The sequence below is a fragment of the Panicum virgatum genome, chromosome 4N, assembly GCF_016808335.1.
Source record: "Panicum virgatum strain AP13 chromosome 4N, P.virgatum_v5, whole genome shotgun sequence".
Lineage (NCBI taxonomy): Eukaryota > Viridiplantae > Streptophyta > Magnoliopsida > Poales > Poaceae > Panicum > Panicum virgatum.
This window is the reverse complement of record NC_053148.1, coordinates 17,461,002-17,478,236: the sequence shown is the minus strand read 5'-3', so window position 1 is coordinate 17,478,236 and position 17,235 is coordinate 17,461,002.

The window sequence follows — 17,235 nt, the reverse complement described above, 5'->3', positions numbered from 1 at the left end:
ACAGAACTGCGTCGAACTTGAACTTACTATGCTTATTTATCTAGTGTTGACATGCTTATTTATCTAGTGTTAACAACAGTTGTCCAAGCCGCGCTTGTGCGGATGTGTTTATATTTCTGCAATGTAGTAACGCATAGTATTTTGCTATAACTACTTATGAAGTTCTAAAAAAAACACTCTTGAAGTTTTATTTTGCTTTTGAAGTATGTTGTTCGAATCAGAACTTTCTAAAAAAACTGATCATGGATTTTCAGGAATACCGAGATTTGGCATTCCGGTTTGCCCACCACAAATATGTTCAGGAGGGAACCTTTACGATATGTCTGCGATAAATGTGACAAAACTCGCAGTTGCTTTCTGTGGGTGTGTTTAGTTCCACCATTTTGAATTTTTTTTTAAAAATAATCTTTTCACATTTGAAGTATTAAAGATAGACTAATCACAAAACTAATTACAGATCTCATCTGTAAACTACGAGACGAATTTAATGAGCCTAATTAATTCATCATTAGCATATGTTTACTGTAGTTTTACTGCAGCAATTTAGTGTCTAATCACGACTTAGTTAGGTTCATTAGATTCGTCTCGCGATTTACAATCCATTTGTGTAATGTGATTTTTTTCGACTACATTTAATATATGATGCAGACGATTTACAAATATTTTGGAATTTTGAACTTTGGATCTAAACAAGACATATATCAAATAGATCAAATACGTGCTAGCTAAGAGATCAAATGTGACCAAGCACGAATTCAAATCTGGATGGATCTAGCCAAAGGTACCAGATGCCCTGACCCTGGATCAGATCCCTGCTGAGCAAGTGAAACGCGGAATTGATGTGGACCAGGCTGTTCGACCTCTGGAATTGAAATATGGTCCGGGCAGTTGCACCTCTAGAATTGGATTTTTTAAAGACCGGTTGCTCTTTGCAGCTCCACTCGGTCCCGCGTGGCGTCACATGTCCTCCGACATTTTTGCAAGAAGATTTTCCAGCTTTTTATCAGAATCAACCTACTGTCCAACCCTTTTTTCCGAAAAATTTCCTGCAAACCGAAACCCTACCTTCTATCTCCTTCTGTGCAAATTCTATGAATAAAGACTACGGCCGGCCGTAATTTGGCCAATCGTATGGCCGGCCGTATTAGGAAAAATCTAGCTGATTACCTCTTTCTTTTTCTGGCAACCCACGTGATATGGTGTCGCCCCCTTTCGCCACATTACCTTGCTACGTCTTTTGCGCGGCAACTCGCGGTAGTTGCGCGCCAAAAAACAGTCCCCATGGGCCCACCCGAAAAATAATCTCTGCCTGTCCCTCTCTCTCATACCCCAACGCTAAATTGCCTGGCACTAATTAAGCAGGCAGCGGCAGCAGTGGCAGCAATGCAGCAAGCAACCAAGCAGACGGTGGGGGAGCAGCAGATGAGGTATGCATTTCTGATAGGATATTCTGCGCTTTTATAGGGTTTTATGTACTAATCATCTGCAATTTGGTTCTTAGGTTCTAGCAACATATTAGATCCACAAGAAAAATCACCATCATATCCCTTCTCAAAAAAAAACCGGAACCCCCCACCCCACATATGTTCTATACAGCAAGTTGGTATCCACAGATCTGATAGTGTTGTGCCTATATGCTAGATGCGCCTAGTTGCTCCCCTGTCCACTGCACCCTCAAAATCCAGAGTTGTAGACTTGATTGGTTGCGGATAGAAAACTTGATTAGTGTTTTTGATACTGAATAAACAGAAAACATGCAAGGTTTGCCTGAGCAAAAACTACTGATTTGCTTGTATACAAAATATGATTTGCCTATAAATCTACCTTGTACTACCTACTAAAATCAATATAAGAACATAGAGTAAAAGTTGAGCCTGACATAAGTCTTGCTTTGATGCATGTTGAAATTCTTTTCATACTCTTAGTTATAAATGCACTAAATTACCGAGATAAAATGCACTAAGTTGCCTACTTTGATGCATCCTCATACTTTCTAATCTTATTTTAATGTTACTTTGGATGGTAGGAGGTTAAAAAAAAAGAAGAAATAGTCAAGCAAAATAATATGGATTTGAATGAGTTCCCCCCCAGAATATGATTATGATTTCTTAGATGGAACCGATGAAGAACATTTGAAGCAAATCCTTCATTTTTTTGCTCTCAACCAGCCCCCTGCCCCTCAGTAGATTGATGGTGCCATTTCTAAAATCAGGCTATCCCTTGAAGATACTAAATCAGAAGACAATGAGCAAATTTCAAGAATTGCACCTTCCAGAGCTGTTGCTTCTTGTCCTCCCAGGCTATGTCCTCAAGGTTGCAATTATACCAGCAATCTCCCACTAGTGGTGGATCGCCATGAGGATCACATATAGGTGTTCCTGATGCTGACAGTATAGGAGGCTCGCCAAGCTACTAAATAGAAACATAAAAAATGCTCTAGTGCTGCTGTCTAATCAGGCTTGTGACCTGCTAAATGGTTATGCTGGGGAGATATAGAAGGTAAAAAAATGAATTTAAACGAGCTCCCACCAGAATTTGATTATGATTTCCTAAAGGACATGAACAAAAGTACATTGATCTGAAATTGCAAGCAAGCCATGACTAAACAATGGAAGAAGCAGTTGCAATACTATAGAATGAAAAGCTGACATATGAAACCTTGTGGATTGTTGAACTGCTAATCAGAGCAAATGCTTTCAGCCCGCATTGCCCCCTAATATGCGCTTCTGCCAACATGCCCCCATCCCTGAACTAAATACAGAAAATGTGCAGCACATATGGAATGCACCAGGCTCGACGGCCTAATTTGACAGCCCTAAATTGAGATGGTAGTTTGCCTAGTTAATAGTATTATTGCCTATCTAGGATCATATTAATGTCTGGTTAACTGAAAAAATTGCTTAGTATGCAGTGTGGAAAGCGTTTTTTTTTAAAAACACTTCTAATCATAGCACATGCTTTCCAGCAAGCACATATCCTCTGATATGGGCTTCCATCCAACATCCCCTCACCCTTGAAATGAATAAAAAAAATTCACATTACATTTTAGCATAACCTCGACACCCTAATTTGAGAAGCTAACTTGAGATGGTACTTCTCTTGAATAGTAGAGTATTATTGCCTATCTAGGATCGTATTAATATCTGGTTAACTGAAAAAGGATGCTTAGTATGCAGTGAGGAAAATGTTTTAAAAAATACTATTAAAATATCCCTACAACATATAAAACTAAAAAAACGCATTCACTAAAATGTTGAGTAGAGGTGTAAACAATAGCTAAACTGCATAGCCAAAAACTAGACAGCTAAACACCTAGTCAATCTGTTAGAATCGACAGCGAAGAAACGACGAAGAACAATGAAATCAAACCACAGAAAACACGAGGATTTAATGTGGAAAACCCCTCCAATGCAAAGGGGAAAACCACGGGCGCCAGCCAGCAAATCTTCACTATATCGGGTGTGTGTTTACAATGTCTAGCGGCGGCTTATAAGAGGAATTGACACAGCAAGAAGCAAACCCTAAAGGGTATTTGTACCATACCGCGGGTGGGGGGGGGGGCCTGCACCCACCAGGCGTTTTCTCGGCCCAAGCCTCCCCGCGATAGGCCTCCGCTACGCTCCGTCAGAAGTCGGCCTTTTCTTGTGCAATGAATTTGGATTACAATATAACACAATCTGCATAAATGTGTTTGTGGACATACAACACGCACCAGCTCTATCTGCAGGAAAAAGGACACACAACACATAGAGAAAACGATAGGGTATGTGTAGGGGGAGAAGTAGCTCACTTATCAATTCCTGAGCACCCGAGGCGTTACCTAGAATGATCCCCAGCGGTGTGCTATACTGGAAACTGCGAAACATGAAAACAGGGATGAGCATGTGAGAAAATCCTACTCCACACCCATCTCCAAAACGCAAGCACCACATGAAAAACACCCACAAAATCGAATCCCCTAGATTGTAACACACCGAAAAAAGGATCACGCAGACAAGGGGGGAGGGGTGTAAGAGAGAAGGCTCACCATGGCCGAGTAAAAAATGCTAAAATTCAGGGCACAAAAATGCTTAGCTAATATAATTAATTTGCTTGTTGGTTGAGCATAGTTGGATATATGAAATAAAAAATGACATGTAGGAATATAGAAATGCTAGAATCAGAATGAAAATATGCTAAACTAAAATGAACAAATTGCTTGATGATTTAGCAAATCTTGCCATCAAATGAATCTGAGTGGAGTATATGACATTGACTACAAATATGTTCTTCCTTGACCATAGATTGGTCGAGACACATATTGCTCCTATACATGATACAAACTTCCTACAAACAGGGCTGTGTGTATTTCAGTATTGCATTGATAAAGAGATGTAGAAGAAATAAAAGGAATCATCTAACATCCAAAAGGCACAAAGAGGAAACCAAATCTGGAAAGAGATGTGATTGTATTGATAAATGATGCATAAAATTGAAAATAGACTCTTGTCGTCAGCCCATGAAACAAATACCCCTAGATTTTAAAAGTTGACACAAGGTCTCATTACTTCTTTCCTGGTTGATTATTCAAATCATCAAATGCAAAAGGCGTGATCTGTAACTTCGCAAGAAACAGCATCTAAACTTTTCTAGTGATGCAAACAAGTAAAATCCCATATCAAATCGATGGCAGAGAATCATGCAAATTTCAGTTCAGTTCTTTGATAGCTGAGGACATGAGGTACTGATAGTCCCTTTGTCCCATTTCGCATCCAACAAAGCATGATTAATCATCATATATTCAAGGACTAAGCCCATAACTAGCACGTGCAGATCTCACACGGCACCACCATTAGTAATCCCCCCCACCCCCCAAAAAAAAACACAGTGAGGAACAACTAAAATGGACACAGATTGCTTATGCATGATATGTAAATTGCTTAACAATAACTAGAAAAATGCTAGACATTGAAGCTATAATTGCGGAAGGAATACAACATACCATTTAACCATGACTAGAAAAATTAGATAATAAAAATAACAAATTGGGTGGAGGCAAAATTGATGAAGCCATGAAGCCAAAAGCTAATATATGAAGGCTCCCAAAATATACCACATTCTTTGCAGGCAATATTGGCTTCCCATTGAGAAGCTCGGCAAAAATACAGCCCACTAACCACATGTCAACGGCTGGACCATACTTCACGCTTCCAAGCAGCAACTCTGGAGGTCTGCAGCCACAATCCAGTAATACAATGAGACGCTTGCTCAACCACTGTAATATGATAACAAATTTATGAGAAGAAACAATACCTATACCACAAAGTGATCACACGGTTAGTAAGGTGTCCATATGACCACTCGAGAATGATCTCACAAGGCCAAAATCCGCTGGCTGCCATTTGGATTTTGGAAATCCAAACGCATTTGTATTGGTCAGTTAAAGTGGTGTATTAGCATAGAGAACTCCCCATGATGAATGAACAAAACATTTTGTTGAAGTATATGTTTTGATGATACTTTACTCGTACAATAATAAGCACTCGTGATAGGATTTGTAGGCATATTATAACGAAGTCAGGAGCAACTTAAAACAAATGAGCAGGAAAAAAATAATTATTCAATGAAGTTGCCTAATGTAATATATGAATTTGCCTTATGCTAAAACAATTATTGCCTATTTCAGAAACACATAATAGGATGACAGAGTAAAATGTTTTAGATATTAAAAAAATATTCAATAGAGTTGCCTAATCTGATGCATGAATTTATGTATGCTAAGAGGTATTATTACCTAATGAAATATATGAATTTGCCTTCTGTTGGTATTTCGTAACGTCTACTTCAGAAACAGGGTTGTTCAGCCTGGTTCCGGTAAAGACTTAAGAAATACCCAGCATTGGCGCCAACAAATGCCTCGACATTTCATATAGCAATTACTGATAACCAAACTGAAATGAACAATGAATCATTCCGCAAGCTGCTAAGTTGTGTAGGTAGGCAATATGAACTAAGATCAATGGAATATTTAAATGCATAAATAGGGGTAAGATAAATATGGATGAAGATAGTTTGAAACACAAGCATAACTTATCTCCAACAAAAATAAAAAGAGGCAGGAAGCTAGGCAGAAGTTATTAGTTAGTCAAGGTCTATCTAATGTTCTTTAGTTATATATACCGTTTACTAGAACTATATACTTTGCACTTAATGTGATTAGTCTCTACCTAGTTATTCCTAATACACGGAGCACTGTGCAAATGACTGACAGATATGACTGTCAAGCAATCATAGACATTTATACCCTCCTACCAGCCTAACCGTACATAGAGGATTACGATAGCACTAAACAGGTACTACAAAAAATCTAGTGATCCATGACGATTAAATTTCGTCACAGATCACTAAATAATCGTCATAAAGCAGTATCTATGATGATCTCAAATAGTGTCATGTATTGAGCGTCACAGATCACACCTCATGACGTTTCTTAAATTTTCATCATGGATTGCTTGATCCATGACATTTTGAAACCGTCATAGAATATCCTCGGGCCCCCAAAGCCCAACCCAAGCCCATTCTCTATGACGAAAATAAACATCACAAATAGTATAACTTTTGTCACAGATTCAATTACCATATCACACATTAATGACCTGGTGGATGACATGGCTGTTGACTTGGCAATGACGTAGATAGCAATGATGACGTGTAAATTGACGTGAGCATGACATGGTTGTTGACGTGGTGGGTGACGTGGCGAGTGACATCAGCATCACAACCCATTTGTGGATGAGCCCAATTCAGCATGGTCCACAGACTTCGGCCAAATATTTCCCACCATTAATTTCCAACTAACCAAATTCAGCACTATATACATAACCCAAATAAAAATTCAGCCCACCAATTCATCCCATTTTTTCCACCCATTTATCGAAACAAAATTCCAGCACAAAAACAATAGCATCACATGAATCACGTTTACATTCAGCATAGCATTAAATCAACAGATCACATACATTTATTTTCATCTAGCATCGTAGCATCATAAACAAAAAAAAAGATAGGTTTCAACAGAATAAGTTTGGTTCCTATAAAAGCTTAGTCCCACCTTGACACAGCAAATGCTCAAGCTGCGCCTCCAACACAACTTGCTTCTTCATCTTTGACCTAGCAGAAATCTGCATGTATGCTTGATGCCATTCACATCCACAACTATGTTGTACCTGCACATATATATTGAAAAGTTCAGATGCACATGTACATGGTAAATTTCATATGGTATTATGAGGATACTAAGGTCTTGCATATTCAGATCTTACATTTCTATATCTATCCATATTCTCTACAGTTAGTAGAGTACAAAATCTGCAGTACTGCACAGGTTGAGCAACTATTAGTATGTGTTAAAAAAAGTGATTACTACAACTTCCAGGAGATAATAGTACTAAAATTTCTAGTAGAAATTTCAAAGAGATATTCATTTTAGCAATATATCAACATGGCAACAAGCATAAGCATAGCCAACTAACTTTGACTACACTAAAAACCACATCTGGTAATGATGACAAAACATACATGTATTATACAATCATTACAATGCGTAGCAGAGAAGTTAAATTTAGATTTGTAGTTTTGATAGGCTCAGTTAGGCATTTGAACAAATATCTGACATCAAATTGTTGAAAAAATATGCAGCGACACACGATCTGGCTAGTAATAGGATTTTTTTTATATGAACCCAGATGAGGCAACAATAAGCTGCATCAAATATATGCGACAACCAAACTGAATTAGCACATGTATATAATACCTCATCAGGCAGTGCATCCATCTAGCAAGAACTCTATTTTCAGATAGATATATAACTAGTCCTCCTAGCACTAGTACTTTCAGTCTAGCAAAATAGTAGTTGAGAACACCTCTAATCCGAAAGTTCTAAAAATAGGTATAGCAAAGTTTAAGGATAGATAGCTAACCGAACATGCAAGAGTTAATCAAAAAGCAATTAAAATTATCAGCCATGATAAGCAGGAATTGATTAAACAAAGGAAGCTTCACTGTATCATGAAAGTGACATTCCAAAGCATGTGACAGGAATTAAAAACACGCCTTGCTAGTGCTCTGAATCGAACTTGCAATACACACTGCAAAACATAAACCTGCTCACCTATGTATGCTGTGCTCGTTGACTAGTTGAGCTATCTAACCTTGTGGGCAAACAGTCGAACAGCCTGTGTGCGGTGGATGTATTTGCTGATGCCTAGGTACTGCTGCTGCCCTTGTTAACTGTTGCCCAGCACAACCTACAAGAGAGATCACAACACACATACACTAGCTGCCGGCTGCCAGCCTGCATAGGAAACAAATCGCTCGAAGGCTACACAAACAAAAAGAAAACCAAAGCTTTTCTTGGTCAGTATCTCCTCCGCAAGGTGCTGCTGCTGGCCGTTGCTGGCTCCGTGGACTTGCTCCCTGTGCTGAAACAAGCACTGCCGCACCTGGGTCGCATGAGCTAGGTGCCGCTCGGCCTAGCTGGGTCGCTGCCGCCCAGTGCCGCCAAGGGCCCAGGCGCCTCGCTGGGGAGCCGAGCAGAGCCTGCCTGCCCTCCACGCAGAGCCCTGCCGCTGCAGGTGCTGCTGGCCTGCCGCGGGCCTAGGGCGCAGCCTGCCCTGCTGCTCCTACAGGCGCAGCATGCTGCTGCCGCGTGCAGGTGTGCCGGGCGCCGCCGGCTGCCAGGGTTCTCCAGCCGATCTGGAGTACAGAAACAAAACACAAGGCACAAGCACAACGAAACATGGAGACCAAGATCCACCAAAGAAATACACGAGATTCAATCAAAATCAAAAGGTCGGAGGGCACACGAGAGTAGGGCCTCCATTTCCTTAGAATCGTAGTACAAATCTTCAACAATTCATGAGGAATTTTCTAAACCTAGAGAGGAGGATGAAGGGGGAAGAAAGAACCAGAAACCATAAGGGGAGGTGGATCTGTGGGATAGAGGCACGGGGAGGTGGAGGGGGATTTGAGGAGGAGGAGGGTGCGATGGGATGGAGAGCTAGGGTTTGTGTATGTTTTTATACCATGTGATGCAATCAGAGTCATTGAATCGATAATGGACGGTCACCAATAGTTAAGGCAGTTGGGCTATTTAGACTTTGTTTCATTCCTGGTCTATTTAATGTTTTTCTTTTTATTTTTCTATTTATTATACCATTATGAAGTAATGCATAAAAATAATCATCTTATATATGCCAATAGTTTTTTATATATAGTACACTATGTATAAGTTATTTTATAGAAGTTTCAATATTTTTTTAATCCATTTACTATTTTTAATAGTTTAAATCATTTTTTGCGGGTTTATTGAAATTATTTAGAATTTGAACTATATGTAGCTCAAATAATATTTAAAAAAATTCTCAAAAATATTATTTAGGTATATATGTTCTGTTATAGCTTGTATCGTAAAAATAGATAAAATTTCAAATGTTTGCTACGGATAATTCAACCTTCTACTTGACCCCTTGTTACAAAATAATGATAATAATATCTAAAACTTCTGCGAAAATTCTGTAAATTGCCATAGAATTATTTTATGGATGTATAAACTTTACATAAAAAATCATAAGATTTTATGTAAATTGAAGTATACATTGTTCATAAATGGATAGATCTCTCACATTGTTTCATATAACTTAAGTCAAACTTTGAAATTTACACACCTCATAACATGTTCAAACTCGTATGCATCTCAATTTTGGACACCACCATATGTTGACCATAACATTGAAAAATATCAAGTTACATTAGCAAATGTTATGCAAAAACATGCTTTTCAATGCTCTATTTAGTTGGAATAAAACATGTCATATGAAAATAATCAAGATATAGCAATTAACTTATAAACAAAAGCCACAAAATAAAATATTCTGATTTTAGAAAAATTCAGAAAAAAGAACCATCAGATTTGGAGTTTTTATGAGGGAGAAATACTAATTTCAAAATTTAATTTTGGATTAAAAAGAAAATGATGAATCGCACATGTGTTCTTTAATGCACGACCACGTTTCAATAATGATATATAAAATTTATTGCCCACGACCTAAACGAAGCGTCAGCGCACTGGTAGGGCGCTAAGTTACTGTCATGGTGACCCCGGGTTGGAATCCCAACTGTGGCATTTCGCCTCTCCTTTTTTGTTCGAATTAAAACATCGGATACCTATGTATAAAACACTTAATACCTGGCGTGGAACTACAAACAATGCTGTGGCGTAATGGAAAGGTTGGTGACCCTCATACTGAGGACGAGGATTCAAACACCCCACCCTCCCTGCGCTATTTTTTTTTTCTTTTTAAGCCACACTGATAATCTAACTAAACAAAATAACGCCTAGCATACTTTGAATGAGGGCATAGCTCATTGGTAAGTCATTTTTTTTATATCTTTGAGATTTGAGACTTGGTTTCGAATCTCATATGTGAAAATGTTTTTGCTCTTTTAAATAACTAATTACGACAACATTGTGAAGTAAAATGCAAAACTATCAATCTTTTAGATCTCAATATAATTTATATATGTAATAGACAATTTCTAATTTATCGTGTAGTAATTTTATATGCTTTTTTTTATTCCTCAGATCTGGAGTACAAGTTGTAGCATCTGAACGCACACCCAAACGCACACCACACCCTACCCACGCACACCACACACACCCTAAGGCGCACGCTAAGACCTAAACTTATACACACAACACGCCTGCAATATATTCACGAAGACCAGAGCTTCGCTTAGCGACGAGAGCGTCGCCTCCTATTGTGCTACACAAACATCTGAGGATACCACAACTAAAATGGGGAATAATTTTATATGCTGCTAGAACTAGCTCGCATCTTGTGTTTAATTGTTTATGAAATATGTATCAAATTAAAATCTAGTAATAGAATAGTGCACATATTTCCAACATAATTTGAATGTAATTAAAATTAAATAACGAACCATGGCACAACCAAGGAGGCGGCCTGGTGGTTAGTTGTGGTCGACTCAAACCCACTGCACCTGTATAAAAATGATGAATGCCAAAACATATACTAGTCAAAATAACTATGACGATGTATATGACATTAATGCTAAAACGTCATTATTTTGTGGGCTCGATTATGACGAATTCAATAAAACGTCACTAAGTTTTGGGCCAAGGGCCCATACCTTTAAATCCATGACGAAAATTTGAAAATCGTCATGGATTGTGTGCGATTGTGACGCTTTTTCAAAATGTCATGAAATTTTCATCATAGATCACCACATTTCTTGTAGTGAGGGCTGTCACCACCTGCATGCTACCTCTACAAACCGTGGGAAATGGCGAAATCCAGCAACACTTAACTAACCCCCAGACTCCATGTCTACACTAGCAAGCGATACTCTAGTATCCCGCGTGGAGCCCCCACCCTTCGGATGGATAGACATCATACTAGAGCAAACATACAAATACTGGAGCATATAAAAGTTAACTAGAACTAAGTCTCTAACTAGGCAAAGCATATAATAACAAAGTAAATTGCATTCATGCAAAGTTTAAGAGTGGGAAATTTATTTTGCACATCCTCTATGTGGTTGACATTATACTCGCTAGTAGTGATGTTAGTCTGTTGATGGAGACGAAGAAACTTCTGTCCTCAAATTTTAATATGAAAGATCTTGGTGAAGCTTCATTCATTTTAGGAATTGAAATTCACCAAGATAGAAAGAAAGGGGGTATTAGGATTATCAGAGAAGGCTCACTTGGAAAAGGTTCTAAAGAAATATAGCACGCATGCATGTAAGCCTTCACCTGCTCTTATAGTCAAGGGCGATAGATTTAGAAAAATTTCAATGTCCTAGGAACCAATATGAGAGCGGTTCCATATACTTCAGCTGTCGGACGCTTGCAATATGCTCAAGTGTGTACACGCCCTGACTTAGCCTTTGTTACCGAGATACTTGGTAGATATTAGAGTAATCCAAGACAGGCACACTAGATAATGATAAAGAAAGCTTTGCGATATTGCAAGGCATAAAAGGCCTCATGCTGACGTATAGAAGATCTGACACCCTAGAGATAGAAAGGTACTCAGATGCAAATTTTGCAGGAGACATTGATGACCGAAAGTCCACGTACGGTTATGCTTTTACTCTCACAGGGGGAGCTATATCATGGAAAATCTAAAAAAACTGTTACTGCATTATTGACAATGTATGCCAAGTTTTTGCATGTTACGAGGCCTCGGGACAGGTTGAATGGTTAAAGAAATTTATACCCGGGACGAGAGTGGTAGATAACATTCAAAGACTGCTCAGAATGTACTGCGACAATGAACCAGCAGCGTTTTATGCTCACAACAATAAGTCAAATGGTGCTGCCAAACACATTGACATAAAGTTTTATATTGTGAAGTAGAAAATCCAGGATCATACCATTGTTGGCGGTCAATTTCGATGGTTTTCGCTGCCAAAATTTCACCTGATTTCATGAAAGATGGGCCAAAATCATGGCAAATTCACTTATATTAATGAGTTGGTGAGTATTTGAACGCAGGAATAACATGTACGAAATTTGGCCAAAATGGGAGAAAACCTAGGCTGGTCGGCCGGCCTATCCACTTTGGCAATTAAGGGTCATCTTTGGTCAGTGTGCTCATGAGTGCAAATACAAGCCAATCCAATGTGGTTTCATGCAAATTGCTCAAACCAAGACCGAAAGGCTTGATCCATGACAAGTTGGGTCCACCTACAGTGACCAAACTCAAAACCAAATGCCAATCCGACTTGAGGAGAAAAATACAAGCATTAATTGACACGTCGATGGAACAGAGGGCCGAGGGGGGGTAACCCCAGGCCGGCCGGCCTAGGCCAGGCCGCCCGGGCCCCAACTACCACGCTTCAGGCCAACGTCAATGCAACCGACATCAACAGAAGATCAAAGCCGTCAGCAAGGAAGTCGGTGCCACGTGAATGGCAACCCCAGGCCGGCCGGCCCCCCCTACTTTTTTCGCGCCACGTGTGCAGCCTTCAAGTGGAAGTTACACAACAGCCATGCTTGCACGGACAGCTTTTCTTTCAAGCTAAGCAACCATAGCCTTGCCTACAAGCTAAGCAGCCCACCTTGAAGGCCTATAAAAGGGAGCCTCCACCCCTCATTCAAGACACACCATTTGGAGAGAAGAGTCTCAAGCAAGATGTAATTCATCTTAGTAGAATAGGGAGAGTGTGAGGTGAGAGCTTTGGTTAAAGCCGAGCTAAAGGAGCGGTGCCGAGTTCTCTCGGCTTTACTCCACTTTTATAAGCCACCTTGGAGGAATGAAGTATCATTGGAGTGAAGTTCCTCGTCTCTCGTTGGTATCTCACTAGTCTTTCTCTTTACTTCAGTTACTTGTTTGCTTTCTGTCAATGATCTACGAGATCCCTAGTCTACGTAAGTAGCAAGTTTTACTTATTTGAGAGTGCTCTCTGCCTTACCGGTAGGTAGGAGTACGTGACTCGATAGCTGTAAGTGTGGTGCCTAGGCCTGGTTAGTTACCTCGGGTTGTGTCCCCCCTTCAGAACCGCAGTGGTAGGCGGCAGGTGGTGACAGCCCTGTCCGTCCCTTGTAGTCCACCACATTCGGGTTCTTTTATAGTAGTAGTTGCCACTTGTTGACACCGTTTTTTGACACATGTCAAGGAAGGTGATTTGTGTGAAGGGAAGGTGGCCGATTTGGAAGAAACCAAAAGATGCACAGGGTTGGAATCGGCCGACGGAGTCCGTCCGATGGACCAGAGGAATATGCTTTGAAGATGTTGATCTATTAGCTCTGGTATCCGGCCGATGGAGAGTTGCCGATGAAGTTAAGGAAGGAGGAGAGGATCCGGACTCTACGAAAATCTTGATGATTCGGTTGTAATATTTTAAGTAGTTTATCTTTTAGATAGTCTTTTCTTTAGGGTCAAGTAATGTTTGCTATAATCGGCTAGGACTTCATAGCGCTAGGCTATATATATCAGTTGTGAGGGACTGGAAAAACTTTATACACATCCAATACAACAAACTTTACAATTCCTTTGCACTTTTTCGGCGACTTCGCCTTTTCTCTTCTTTTTTTTGACGAGTTCTTTCAAGTTGATCAAGGACGCCTCACATTTGAGCGACTTGATTTGCTGGTGAGTTTTTGTTTTACTGAGTATATTTGAGCTTTAGCTACCGGGTGCATCGCTGTGGCTTCGTTCAAATCTATTCAAAAGTTATCGAGTTTATCTAGGCTTTGACTTCCGGGCGTATCACTGTCGTCTCGTCTAAATTTATTCACCAATTATTGATATCGGCTAGATTTGTAGGTTTTTCAATGCTTTTTGGCCATTATCACATCTAAAAATATACTAAATCGGCTTTAGGTTTTGGAGTAACACTTTTGTTATCTCAAGAGCCGGTTTAGATCTGTTTTTATCTTCACATCATCTAAGTTACACATTTGTAGCTTAGATCTTATCATACATACACGATCGGCTATTCAAAGTTGGTTTTGTCGTTTAGTGCATTGGCTAATCCTGCCGATGCGCTCTTTTACTATGCGCTTGCATTTAATATCTTTTTGTCGTCTATAGTATCGGCAAAGCTTGCCGATACGTCCATCTGAGAGATATTCGGAATCCCAGCCGATACGCTCTCGAATTTGACTTTGTTTTCTCCCTTCTCAATTTTAGGTCAAATTGACTGGCACGCTTGGTTGACTTTCTGTGACTCAGCGAACACTTGCCCTTGGATTTCAGTGTGTTGATTTTTGCGTCAACACATCTTCTGGCACGCCTGGTGGGACCGAAAGCTTCAATATGGTGGAAATCACAGATAAATCTGCAGTTAGTGAAGAAAACCAGATTTCTGTTCCTGAAGACAAGCTCAAAGAAGAACAAAAGAAGGAATATGAAGAGCTGGTGGAGAAATTTAAATGTGAATGTCTCAAGTCGTACAGCATCAACAGATCTGGTGAGATGATCAAGAAGTTTAATCTTCCATCTTTCCAGCCATTGACAGAGGCTCAACGTGAAAGCAAGATGATAGATGCAGTTGGCCAAGCTATGGCACAAGCCTTCATCAAGAGTGCAACAGTCATGGGCAACACGGTGCACAATGCAGTGGTCAAGACTTTTGCTGAAGGCAGACCAGGGTGCATGAGTCCTTGTTATATACAACCAGATCACATGCAATATACTCCCTTGGAGGTGTCTATGGCAGCAGCCCTGACGGCTCAAGATAGCCAGGCAGGAACAAGCAACAGTCAAACTCCACCCGAGATGACTACTACAGCATCGGCGGGTACAGCAGATCCTATCTACTCAACCACGCCGCCGATTTCTACAACTATGCAAGATGGATCTGCGTTCGTATTTCCTAAAAGATGGAATCCTGCTACTGGGTATGGTATACATCCGGATTTATTTTCTACGCCACCCAAGATGCAGTTTAATGTGTCGGCTTCTCAGCCGATAGCCTCTCAGCCTGATCCATCGGTCGTTCAGCCGATGGGTGCACAGCAGGATGCATCGGCAACACAACTGAATGCACAAGGCACATGAAGTCCACAACAGATGGCACAAGCTAATGCATCGGTGCCACTACCGATGACCCTACAGCAGCATCTTGCTATCTTGCTCCAACCCCACTCTCCTTCAGAAGTGTTATTGTCGCAATCTCCACATCAGAAAGGAGTCAACTGGGTATTCCACAATCAAGCAACCGGACAGATACGGTGTGTTAGTGTTCCGTACATGGATATTACTGGTCAACAGTCGGCTAGTTTATCAGCTCGACAGCCGATGATGATTCAGCAGATACCCAATCAGATGTCCCAGCAAGCACAACAGATGCAATCGGCTGGACAACCGATGAACCATGTAGCTCAACAACTTGTGATGATGATCAATGCAGCGAGTACGGTTTCCCCTCAACAAATGCCAATAGTTGAGCCGCAAGTTGATTGGAGCACAAAGATAGCTGAAGTGATGAGGGAGCAGTTTGGTTTGAGGCCAAAGCAATAATTCGTTATGTACAAGACTCCCTATCCTCCGGCTTATGATCAGATTCCTCTCCCACACAAGTATAAGATGCCTGACTTCACAAATTTCTCAGGGCAGGGAGAAGTTTCTACGATGCAGCATGTTAATAGGTTCCTTCTACTGTTGGGAGAGGCGGGCAACCATGATGCACTCAGAGTCCGTTTGTTCTCCTTGTCTTTGTCTGGATCGGCCTTTGTTTGGTTCACCACTTTGCCGGCAAACTCCATATTATATTGAGCCGATCTAGAGAGACAATTTCATCAGTTCTTCTTCTTTGGGATTACTGAGTTAAAGTTGACCGTTTTGACCAGCTTGAGACAAAGAAATGATGAATCGGTTGCTGCTTTTATCCAAAGGTTCAGAGATGTCAAGAACCGATGTTACAGTTTGGTTCTGTCCGATCAGCAGTTGGCCGATGTAGCATTTAAAGGGCTCTTGCCGCACATTAAAGAAAAATATGCATCGCAGGAGTTTAAAAGTATTAGCCAGATCGCAAGTCGGATGGCAGGAGAGACTCGATCCTACAAATCCAAGAAGCCTTTTCAGAAGAAGATCAACTATATGGAATATTCTACCAATGATGAGTTTGAAGAGGAGCAAGGAACGGTTGCATCAGCTGAATGGATACAAAACAGTAAAAAGCCGGTGATGTGTCCGTTTGGAAAGAAAGAGCCCGAGTCGTATGGGTTTGACATCACCAAAGCCGACAAGATCTTTGACTTGTTATTGTCGGAAGGGTTGATTAAGTTGAAGCCATATCACAAGATTTCATTGGAGGACGAGCTCAATAATATGAAGTACTGCAAGTGGCACAACACCACATCGCATGATACAAATGAGTGCAAGGTCTTCCGACAGCAGATTCAGATGGCTTTCGAACAAGGGAGATTGAAATTTGAGGCTCCCAAGAAGACGATGAAGATCGACGGACATCCTTTCACCACGAACATGGTTGATATGGCAAGAGATGAGGGTTCTCCTCAAGCCAGGATTCTGACGTCGTCATCGGCCAAGAGATCTGGGGCTGTTGATCCTAAAGTGCAGATAGCGGCCGATGAGGTCAAAGGAAAGGGTCCAATGAAGGATGCTGAACGTTCATCGGCACCACGTAGACGTGTAACATCTCAAATGCTGTTGAACAAGTTTCAGCGTGATCGTGAAAGGCGGCAACATATAGAAGATGAGG